The 11,617-nt window shown below is 35.7% G+C and overlaps 1 pseudogene; it reads right to left on the reverse strand.

Moving 5' to 3' along the window:
• Window positions 1-276: 276 nt before the first annotated feature.
• LOC127545862 (E3 ubiquitin-protein ligase RNF126-like) lies at window positions 277-8,869 on the reverse strand (annotated as a pseudogene).
• Window positions 8,870-11,617: the final 2,748 nt, after the last annotated feature.

Genomic DNA, 11,617 nt, shown 5'->3' on the forward strand with positions numbered 1-11,617 from the left:
TTCCCATTTCTTCAATTATAAAATGAGTTAGAGAAAGAAATGGAAAACCCTACAGTATCTTTTTTTTCTCAGCTAAAATATCAATTTATAAATAACAATAACAATTTAAAATTATAAAAAATCTTTTCTGTTGTTAAGCATTAGACATTGATGTTATAAAGACAGTCAGAATGATGAAAGAGAGGAAAATTAAAGGGAGAATGAATGTACAATTTTAATGTTGGGTGACAATGAAACAGCCACACTCCATTGGTCTTCCCAGCTGAGAGCATTATCTATAATCTAGCTGAGGTATTTACAAATGGAGGAGCTGGGGAGGGAGGAGAAGGAGAAAATGAAATGTATCTTAAATCCCAAATCACAGAGATGGTCTAGCCACATCTATCCTTCGTTTCAAACAACCTGGTATCTGCTAGGATGCAGACTGATAAAATAATGCGACCTAGAGAGGTTATAATCCAGCATAGTGATAGCCATCAACTGGCAGGAGAGACAGAGCTTTTCTAGAACCTTTAGATGAGTTGGGGACTGACAGGTAGAGAGAGGGAAATGATCTAAAAACCTTTGGCACTTCTAAAACTTAAAAAAAAAAAAAGGAGAGAAGGAAGGAGGGAAGGAGAGAAAGAAGGAAGAAAGGAAAGAAGGAAGGAAAAAAGAAAAGAAGGAAAGAAGGAAGAAAGGAACAAAAAGTAAAGAAAGGTCTTTCTTGCCCTTTCCCCCTTCCCTTTACTCTGTCTTCTAGGCTCAATGTAGGGGAAGATTAGTGGCTCCATCTAACCAGGAAGTAGAACCAAGGGGTCTCACATCCTACAGTGAATTAGGAGCGTGTCCAATCCAAGGACAGACAGATGACAACAATTTGTTTCAATGGCCATGGAGGCAGGAGAAGCAGATATTGTGGAGCACTTTAAGCTTGGTTAGAGATTGAAGATATCAAGGTCATCCACTACATCTCAAGTCATCACCAGTTGTTTTGACTCTGTCCTGCCACTGAACAGTGATGACTTGGGAAGAGGGTAAGGTTGATGACTTCATGCAACTCTGCTTTACTTAAAACCTATTTATATCAGAATCAAAAGACATAAAAAAATGATAGAAAAAGACAGATGGGCATTAGACAAGGTAGGATGGGGGGCAAAGAGAAAAGAGAGAAGACAGTCCAGAGTGATAATTTGGACTGTCTGGTTATGAGATTCATGAATTGTTTGTTGATTTTTTATTACTTGGTGAAAGAGAAGAGGAGGAAGGAAAAATCATTCCTGTCATTCTGGGGGGATTTGTGGCATTGTTCAATCTATTTAAGTTTTTTTGACACTTTAGGTAGGAATCACTATTCTAGCCAGGAGAATATGCAGCCATCATGGAATAAGAGATTACAAGGTAGCTGCTGGACATCCTCACCCATCAAATAGTCATCTTTGCATTCTAACCCTGAACATACAAGTTCTTCTGTGACTTCTATGGTGGAAAGGGCTTGTATTTTTTTTTTTTTTTTTTTTTGTCTGCAGTTTTTCAAACTGATTGAGGAACTATGTCATGATTTCGTCCAGACCATTAGCGCCCCACTTGTTGTCCATTGGGTTTGAATGCAAAGCAATTCAAGAGTCCAATTCCAGATTTAGTATTGTTGCAGATGCAATAATTGCATTGACCAATTGCTATATAATTCCTTCTAAGGTTAGAAGGCCTCCATGGCTGCCTTCAGCATGTGGTGTAGTGAGGGAGGCTATGGCCGCCAAATGGCACAGAAGTGGTGGGACTGGTATTTTCTTTCTGCCTGTGCTCTGAGTTCCCTGCATCTTCAGAATGAATCCTGAAAATGAATGTGGGAAATTTAAAGCTGTCATCAAAAATCCCAAAGGTAAACTGGCCATAGTTGCTATGGCAAGGTGCATACTGATCTATTTTCTCCAATGGCTGTCCTGATCCATGGGAGTTATAGCAGAGTTGGAACTGTTTTCAGTATTTCTGGTGTCTTTCTGAAGCTCCTCTTTAAAACCAGATTCATATCTTGGGCAGGTATGACAGGGAAATCTTTGTCCAACAGAATGCCAGAAGCTCTATCAGGTCTGCAGCTAAGTATCTACCATTTCCTTTTCCCAGAAGCCCCTACTCAGATGTCTTTTTTAAAAAAAAAGTTTATTTATTTTTTGATACATATTTCTTTATTAATCATGTTGAGAGAGAATAATCAGAGCAAAAGAGAAAAACCATGGGAGAGATGAAAAAACAGAAAAAAGGAAGTGAACATAGCATTTATTTATTTACACTGTTTTCTTATATCTTTTTTCTGCATGAAGATGTCATTTTCTGTCCAAAGTCTGCTGGGATTGCTTTGGATCACTGAACTGCTGAGAAGAACCAAGTTTTTCATAGTTGATCTTGTGATACTGGTCTTGCTTATTTTGTTCAGCATCAGTTTGTGTAAATCTTTCCAGGCCTTCTATCTTCGCTTGTTCATCTTTTTTTATACAACAATAATATTCCATTAACTTTATGTACCACAGCTTATTCAGTCATTTCCCAATTGATGAACATCTACTTCTTTTCCAATTCTTTACTACCACAAAAAGAGCTGCTACAAACATTTTTTGCACATGTGGGTCCTTTTCCCTTCTTTATGATTTCTTTGGGATACAGACCCAGTAATGTTACTGCTGAGTCAAAGGATATGCACATTTTGATAGCCCTTTAGCCATAAGTCTGGATTATTCTCCAGAATTGTTGGATCATTTCACAACTCCACCAAAAATGCATTAGTCTGCCAGTTTTTACACATCCCCTCCAACATTTATCATATCTTTTCCTGTCTCTTAACCAATCTGAGAGGTGTGAGGTGGTATATTAGAGTTGTTTTAGTTTATATTTCTCTAATCATTAGTGATTTAGAATTTTTTTAAATATAACAATAAATGACTTTAATTTTATCAAGTGAAAATTATTCATGTCCTTTGACCATTTATCAATTGGGAAATAACCTGTATTCTAATAAATTTGGCACAATTCTTTAAATATTTTAGAAATGAGACCTTTTTCAGAAATACATGCTGTAAACATTTCCCCCCGTTTTGTGTTTCTCTTTTAATCTTGTTTCTGTAGATTTTGTTTGTGCAAAACCTTTTTTAGTTTATTGTAATCAACATTGTCCATTTTGTCTTTCATAGTATTCTCTAATTCTTTGTTGGTCATAAATTCCTCCCTTCTCCAAATATCTAATAGATAAATTATCCCCTGTTCTTCTAATTTGTTTATATTGTCATCCTTTATGCCCAAATCATGTACTCATTTTGACCCTTATTTTTATTTATTTTTTTTTTTTTTGGTATAGGGTGTGAGATGTAGGCCTATGCCAAGTTTCTGATATATTATTTTCCAGTTTTCCCAGAAATTTTTGTCAAATAGTGAGTTATTATTCCAGAAGCTGGAGTTTGGGAATTTATCATATACTAGATTGCTATAGACTTTGATTATTGTGTTGTGAGAATCTAATCTATTACACTGATCCACCATTCCATTTTTTAGCCAGTACCAAATGATTTTGATGACTGCTATTTTATAATATAGTTTTAGATTTGGTATTGACAAGCCACAATTCTTTGTATTTTTCCATTAATTCCCTTGATATTCTTGATCTTTTGTTCTTCCAGATGAATTTTGTTATTATTTTTTCTAGTTCTATAGAATAATGCTTTGGCAGTTTGATTGGTATGGCATTGAACAAGTAGACCAATTTAGGCAGAATTGTCATTTTTATTATATTTGCTCAGCCTAGCCATGAACAATGGATATTTCCCAATTGCTTAGATCTGACTTTAGTTGTATGAGAAGAAGTGTTTTGTTATTATGTTCATATACTTCGTGGGTTTGTCTGCAGTAATTTTAAATGGAATTTCTCTTTTTATCTCTTCCTGATGGGTTTTATCAGTAATATATAGACAGGTTGATGATTTATGTAGTTTTATTTTATATCCTACAACTTTGCTAAAGCCGTGACTTGTTTCCAGTAGGTTTTTGGATGATTTTCTAAGATTCTCTAGGGATAGCATTATATCATTTACAAAGAGTGATAAAATTATTTCCTCATTGTCTATTCTAATTAACTTCTCTTTCTTTTCTTATTGCTAAAGCCAACATTTCTAGTATAATATCAAATAGTAATGGTGATAATGGGTATCCTTGTTTCACCTCTAATCTTATTGGGATGCATTCACCACTCTGTCATTGTCAAGAAACCCCAAATTCTGAACAAAGGTTCAGAAAGGAACGAACTGACTGAACAATAGTTGAATGACTTTGGACAATCTTTTTTCTCTTTTTAACCTCACTTCCCTATCTGTAAAATGAGAATGTGGACTACCCTGTGTATGATTTCATTCATGTAAGGAATTCTTAGATCAGGAAGTGCTCTACTAAGGCAGACTAACACTTTCTCTGAGATTATAGTTTTAGAGATTTCCCACAGTATTGAGAGTATATGTTACTTATTTAGGGTCATAAAGCCATTATTTGTTAGAAATAGACCATTCTAACACAAAACCCTGATATTTATCCTCTATATCACGTTATCTCTTAATTTTGTTGAGTTTGTGTCTAATTCTCTTTGACCCAATTTGGTGTTTTCTTGCCAAAGGTACTGAAATAGTTTGCTGTTTCCTTCTCCAGTTAATTTTACAGGTGAGGAAACTGAGGCAAACAGGTTAAGTGACTTGCTCAGGCCATATAGCTGAGGAAGTGTTTGGGGCCAGAATGGAACTCTAATCCTCTTGATTTTACCATCTAGCTGCTCTTCATACATTAGCAAGGAAACTAAAAAAAGGACCTTTGATTAGAAATCAAGATATATATCTGAAACCTCGCTCTATCATTTTTTGCTAAATTATTTGAAGCATGTCAAATACTTGGGCTTTAGTTTTGGTGTCAGTTGTTGGGAGGGGAGACATAAACTGCCTCAGTGACAACTGGGATTTCCCTAAATTTGTGTCTTACTATCATTGTTTTGTAAATCTCTTGCTGCTCTTCCCAAAGATGCTATGTATACCTATAGGAGATTGTGTCCCCAAGTTGACGGTGGCTACATTTTATAAATGCTTTTGTTTCAAATTACCTATTCTTATTGGCTGAATGTTAAGGTGAAGTATTTTGGTGGGAATTATAGTGCTAGGAATCTGTGCCCACAGGATACTCCTAGAAACCTTGAAAATAGTTGCCATTATGGGGTCCCAAACTGAAAAAAAAATTAATATAGAGTTAAGATGAGAGAGCAGAGGAGTTGTTATAAAAATAATTATCTGGGTATTTCTCTCCACTTTTTATGAGATTTTTTAACCTTTTATACCATATATACATTTTTACTGTTACAGCTAGACAGAGAAGTGACTTGCTCATTGCAAACAATTAATAATTAAGTCGTTTTGGAATGGATCATGTCCATCCAGCCAATTATTCTCCAATATCAGATTCAAATAGAGGAAGTTACTGAAATGCTCAACATAGGAGGTTCAACAAAGGAGATGGAACAAAGGGATTCAGTGGTAGGAATGGTGAAAGTTTGCCAAACCACATCTCACAATTCCTAACTCTGGGTTATTCAACAGCACAGCTAGGCAACCAAGGCGTGCCCAAAATGTCTCAGAAAGCAGTCATAGCTTAGAATAGAATATCTATGAGCAGAACTAGGAGATCATTATATACTTCAACAACGATACTGTATGAGGATGTATTCTGATGGAAGTGGATTTTTTTGACAAAGAGACCTAACTCAGTTTCAATTGATCAATGATAGACAGAAGCAACTACACCCAAAGAAAGAATACTGGGAAATGAATGTAAACTGTTTGCATTTTTGTTTTTCTTCCTGGATTATTTCTATCTTCTATATCTAAGATATACTATGACATATTTAACATGTATAGGACTGCTTGCCATCTGGGGGAGGGGGTGGAAGGAGGAAGGGGAAAAATCAGAACAGAGGTGAGTGCAAGGGATAATGCTATAAAAAATTACCCTGGCATAGGTTCTGTCAATAAAAAGTTATTTAAAAAAAGAATAGAATACCTTTCTGAGCTTTTATTCAGTGTCATAAACTATTCATGCAACAGGGTTTGATTTATCATGTTGCAGAAACTTCCTATTCAAGTCTTAGCCACCAGATGCATTTCTCTGCCAGCCACAAAATTCTAGGCATTCTGTAAGACATATGCTTTATTATAGATATTTCCTAGTTATAAAAAATTCTCATGCTCATTCCTGAATGGAATGTCAGAATATCCCTGGGATTGTTGGTATGCATCCTGAATCTTCCAAGAAAGTTCCTAGATTATTAGCTAATCCAAAACCCATAGAAATAGTTGCTATTGTAGAACTTTTTTTTTTAATGTGTACTGAATTTATGAACTGAAATCTCTAATTTTCAGTGATGACTCATTTTCCAGGAAAAAGTTCAGCCTCTTATTATCATAGAATGCCTATCATGATGTTCGTGGCATTAGAAACAATCTAATAAAATTGGTAAATTTTCAGAGAGTGGATGAGAAATGTGAGTGGGAGGGGGCTGGTAAGGGAGTGAAGGATTTGTTCCATAGAACTCCCACTGGCTTTGAAGGGAGTCTTATATGAGGAACTAAGGGAATGGGTTGGAATATAAATTGAAATTTACCCACACTGTTGAAAGAATGATATTGGCAGTCTTCCAAAATGTTTGTTCATAGCCGAGTTGATATTAATGGATATATAAATTTATGTATACTTTATAGTTAGCATTTTATGAAGTGTTCCTTGAAGTAATTATCAGTCCAACACCATACCCTAGCTAATAATATTTAATAACAATAATAATGCTTTGTGTTTCTTCCAAAGATTGCAAAGTTACCAAGCTATTCATCATACTGTAAGATTCTGGTGGAGCAGTCAATGTGTTTTCATAGCATAAATTTGCAAATAAAGAAACTGAGGCCCATTGTTATGTGATTGAAAATATCCACCATCATGGGTATCATTAACTGAACAAGGAAACATCTTTCTTATTATGAATTTTTCTCACTTTCATCAAATCTGATATTAACATTGAGTTACTTGTCTCATAACTATTTATTAAGCAACTACTATATATGAACAGATACTGGCTGAGTTATCCTGAGTGTCTTTACTTTTCAAAGGTAGGGACACGGTCAAAAACTAAGTTTAGAACAAGAATCAATCTGCATTGGTAATAGTAGTTAGTTCATAGAGGATTTGTTGCAAAGATGAAATCATAGACTTATTCCAAAATTAAACTTTTCTTGAACACTTGGTAGGTGTCATCCCTCACTAAAAAGTAAATAAATAAGAAATAATAAATAAGCATGTTCCTTTCAAGCCTTGCAGTACTATCCTTATCACCACCCAAATTCCCAACCTGATGAATTCCATCATCTAAGCCTTATTCTGATTCACCCTATACAAGCAAATACTTCGCTAAATATTGTCATTTCTACCTCTGTAGCATCTCTTAGGTATCTTCTCTCTCCATTCACTCAGCCATTACTTTAGTTAAAGTCCTTGTCATTCCTTACCTGAACTATAATAATAGCCTAATTGGTCTTCCTGCCTGAAGTCTCTCACAATTTCAAGCCCTTTCTCCACAATGAAACCTCCTTAATCAATTAAATCTACTCACTCCCTATTCCCTCTAGGATCAAATACAAAGTCTTTTTTGGTTTTGCTCAGATATACTACACATTTCTCCCATTCTTACAGGTCAGTCACACTGGCCTGCCTCTAGTTCCTCACCAGATGTCTGCTTTTCAGTCTCCTATCTTGGCACCTTTGTAGCTTTATTTTGCAGTGATTGCTCCCTAGGCTTGAAATGATTTCTCTCTTCATCTTCTTGTATGTGAGTCCCTGGCTGCCATAGAATTTGAATCAGATTGTCATCTTCTGTAAGAATCCTTTCCTGGTCTTCTCAGTGGCTAGCACTTTAACAGCCAAGAATCTCTCTTATCTTATATCTGCTTTGTATTTGTTTACATAAGCAGGTAGACAGGTAAAAAAGTAGAAAGATAGATAGACATAATTTCTCTCTCTGTCTATAAAAAGACATTATCTTCTTTCAGGGTAATGATAACTAGCTAGACCATCTATTTCTATCTATAAAATATATTCTCTCTCAGGGGTAATTATAAATAAAATACAAATCTTTTATCTCAGGTAATGATAAATAGATGTTAGATAGACAGAGATATAGTATATTTTTCTGTTTCTGTCTCTGAGTATGTGTGTGTGTCTGTCTGTCTGTCTGTCTCTCTCTGTGTGTCTCCTCTCTCTTTATCTTTATCTCTCAGAGAAGATATGCTCCTTGAGGACAGAGACTCTTTCATTCCTGTCTTCTAATGCTTAGCACATTACCTGACTTAAAGTAGGTCTTTGATAAATGTTTGATGATTAATTGAAAATGAATAAAAACCTCTAATTTATATGTGAGGAAAATGAGTGTTAGAGAGATTAAATGAATTGCCCAAGATCATATTTTTAATAGCTGGCAGAGTCAAGATGAAAACCCAGATCTTCTACCTCTAATACCAGAGTTGTTTTGACTATTCTAGAGTGACCTTTCATATATATACCAAATATCAGGAGGGTACATTTACAAGAGGATTCCTCAGTACCTCATATGCTTCAAATTACTAACCAGCAGGAATTTCCCTCTTAAATAAGACTCCAAAGGGCCCCATTTCTGCTTGGATCCATATCCACTGTGGCAATGAGTGACCACAGATGTAGCACAGGCATTGGAGGCCAAAATGTTCTGGCTTGCCTCAAGCATTTCTGCTTTCTCTTGCATCATTACTAATTGCTGATCTGGGGGTGCTTCTAGAATAGTTATGTTCTCCATTACTTTTTCCCTGGAACAGAGGTGGGGTGAGCCCTTTCCTGGTCCGTTTTTTTTTGGTGCACCTATAATCTTTTCTTCTCTCAGAATTGTCTCCTATTTTGACTCTTCAGCTACATCTACCTCATAATTGCCACCTGACACTCTCTGTTCATCTCTCCTCTTGGATAATTGCCTGCTGTTCCCTTCATTCTATCTGTAACCTGCCCTATTGTGCCTTCCTGTTACCCTGTTTGCCTTCTAACCTTTTCCTGATTTTACTAATTTGATAGGGGCCAATGCTGATTCTACTTTGCCCTTTCTGTCTCTTGCCACCTGCTGGTCCCCTCACTGCACTCTCCACCTCCTTTGCCCCCAGTGTGACCGTCCTGCTGCCTGCTCCACCTGTCCTTGGGCTCTTTGTTTTCACCCCCTAAAAGGCACAGATGGGATTTCTCTGGCTTCCCTGAGACTGTCTAATGGAGAAGTGGAATGCTAATAGCTGTGAGGAATGAAGCAAGGATTAAAAACCCAAAACAAATACAAACTCCAAACATATCTCGAAGGAACCCCAAAGAGATTTTACAAGGTAAATCTAAGTCTTCCAGCAGTGTGCAGATCTATACAGCTGACCCTCATCCCCCCCTCTGGCATATTGCTTTGAGTTCAGTGACTATGGAACTATGGACTATGAAACCAACAGACCATTTTCCTTTTCTCAGATTCAGCTTCTAAATTGGGTGTGGAGAGAGAAAAAGATAACAACTCTGGCAATTGCTATTGCTTCAGAAACAATCCCATTTCATTCCAAACCAAGCATTTTATTGAATAATTGATCATATTTAATAGCATTTTAAAGGCATAGAAATTGCTTTCCTCCCAACAGTCCTGTAAGATAGATTATTAATATCTCCATTTCATAGATGAGGCACCTGAGGCTCAATTAGCAGAAGTGACTTGCCTAAGGTGATACTGTTAGTAAATATTGAAAAAGAGATTGAAGATGAGCTCTCTTAACCCCACAATCCAGTGCATTTTCCAGTATACTTTTTCTTAATATCTACAAAATACATCTTCTTATCCTGGGTGTAAGATTTTCAGGAAGAAAAAAAATGAAAAGGTTCCACTTTCTTTCTGTATATATCCTTTTGTGGTTTAGACTGGTCTTACTCACAAACAAAATTAATAACTCCCTTACATGGTAGTAGTTAAAAAAATTAACCCCATTTTCTTTTTTCCAACGATTTTAAATTGTGTCATTATTGATTTCTTCCTTATTTTGGAATCACTCTCCCTAGGCTATTTGTTAATATAAAATTCCTTAGGAATTAAAAAGATCAATACTACTTTAATCCCTCTTTGTGAATAATCACTTTTCTAGGTAAACAAACCTGTAATAACCAGGGATAGAATACTACTGGAAGTTATCTGGGAAGAAGAGAATAATAAAAAGTGAAGATAAGACCACAAGCAAAAATTAACTAACATCACAGTATTGTCAAGGGCCCAGTGCAATGTTGTTATAAAACCAGTAGCCTGATATTTGTCTCTTGCTAATAATTCGAATGAAACCATTACTCTAGTTCTTTGACTCAGACCAAAGGCCTGTATGAGAACAATCAGTCCCTCATATGAGGAATTCTCTACCACAGCCCTTTGTCCATATGTCCTTGTGTATTTAGGTCAATAGCATCTGGTGGTTCTGTTTCTTTGGTTGATGAAAAAGATGACCAAAGATAAGATACCATCAATAATAATGTCTATTAGGTTTAAGTGAAAGTAAAAACAGAAGCCTTACGAATCAACCAAAGAACAGAATAAAAATCTGGGAAAAGGCACAATTGTTATAGTGAAAAAAATTTATCAGACCTTGCCTTAAGGAGTCCTGATGAAGTGGAAATAGTCCTGAGCTTAAATGACTTATATATTAGGACTGTGAATCAGTTTATGTTTCATGATTCCTAAAGTTCCTAACACATAGCAGGTGATTAATAAATGTTTATTGACTGAATGAGTAAAATAAATTCTAACCTAACATTCTATCAACTAAAGGGTATTAGATAAAAGGATTTTAATCCTGGGATAAAGACTTCCTCATAGGATGTATTCTGATGGAAGTGGATTTCTTCAACAAAGAGATATAACTCAGTTTCATTTGATCAAGGATGGACAGAAGCAGCTACACCCAAAAAAAGAACACTGGGAAATGAATGTAAACTGCTTGCATTTTTTGTTTTTCTTCCCAGGTTATTTTTACCTTCTGAATCCAATTCTTCTTGTGCAACAAGAGAACTGTTCGGTTCTGCACATATATATTGTATCTAGGAGACACCGTGAAGTATTTAACTTGTATAGGACTGCTTGCCATCTGGGGAAGGGGGAGAAGGGAGGGAGAGGAAAAGCCGGAACAGAAGTGAGTGCAAGAGATAATGTAAAAAAAATTACCCAGGCATGGTCTCTGTCAATAAAAAGTTATAATTAAAATAAAAAAAAAGACTTCCTCATAAAACAAAAATATCATAGGGAAAGGGAATAGGCAAAAAGAGAAAAAAGGGGGAAAGAAATGAACATTTAAGTTTATTTCATTTCTACAGATATGATAAGTGAATCATTTAGTCTTTATATTTTAATCATGTTCATGTTCAAAACTAATCTGGTCATATTATAAATAAACTTTCCTTCCTTTCTCCATTTCTTTGTTCCTTTATTCCTTCGTTCCTTCATCTCCTTCCTTCCTTCCCTTCTTCCTTCCTTCCTTTCCTCCTTCTCTCC

This window comes from Antechinus flavipes, chromosome 1 (assembly GCF_016432865.1).
Source record: "Antechinus flavipes isolate AdamAnt ecotype Samford, QLD, Australia chromosome 1, AdamAnt_v2, whole genome shotgun sequence".
In the NCBI taxonomy this organism is placed as follows: Eukaryota; Metazoa; Chordata; class Mammalia; order Dasyuromorphia; family Dasyuridae; genus Antechinus; species Antechinus flavipes.